Raw genomic sequence first — 805 nt, forward strand, 5'->3', positions numbered from 1 at the left:
TGAATTCTAAAAGCATATATGATTTTTACACATATAAAAATACGATAATGTCATTGTAAAATTTTGACATATATCTGTAGAAAAAACATCTTTTACATTATTGTAGTATTGTGCAGGATGTGTACAGTGATTATCACATAGAAGAGTGCATTAGTTTTTGTTGGAGATGAAATAGATCAGCACTAATTAGCGATTAATAATAACGGGCTATGATGATGGGTTAAATGTTCTTTTTGGTAAAGTGGGTGTATCCAAGTAATTACAAAAAGCATTCTAGTTAGTTTGTTAGGTGTATATAAGTTGGGCCATTATAATTATCTATTTTATTCTTTTTTTGTCAGATCCAGATCCAGACCCAGAACCAAGAAAATGCGGGTCAAACTCGGATCCGGACCTAGATTGTTTTGTCCTTTGAGTAAATGAAAAATGTTTAGAAAAAAACAAAAAATAAAAAAAAAAAAAAAAAAAAAAAAAAAAAAAAAAAAAAAAAAAAAAAAAAGAAAAACATTTATAAAAAAAAAAAAAAAAAATCATAACATGGGATGCAGATGAAAAGAAAAAAAGAAACGAAAATGTTTAGCTTATAGAGAATTAGTGTATAATAGAATTTTAAATGAATTTTGTTAGCTAATCCTGATACAAACATATAATAAGAAGTAATATGAATAATTATGTAATTATAGTGCTGTGAACAGATGCATGAAGCAAGAGAAAATGAAAAAAATGAGTGTCTGAATTATTTTTTTATTCGTTATAATATATTTTAGATTTCTGTTATTATTGTCTTTATTCTTTTTTCTATGAA

The sequence above is a fragment of the Arachis ipaensis genome, chromosome B05 (assembly GCF_000816755.2).
Source record: "Arachis ipaensis cultivar K30076 chromosome B05, Araip1.1, whole genome shotgun sequence".
NCBI classification, from domain to species: domain Eukaryota; kingdom Viridiplantae; phylum Streptophyta; class Magnoliopsida; order Fabales; family Fabaceae; genus Arachis; species Arachis ipaensis.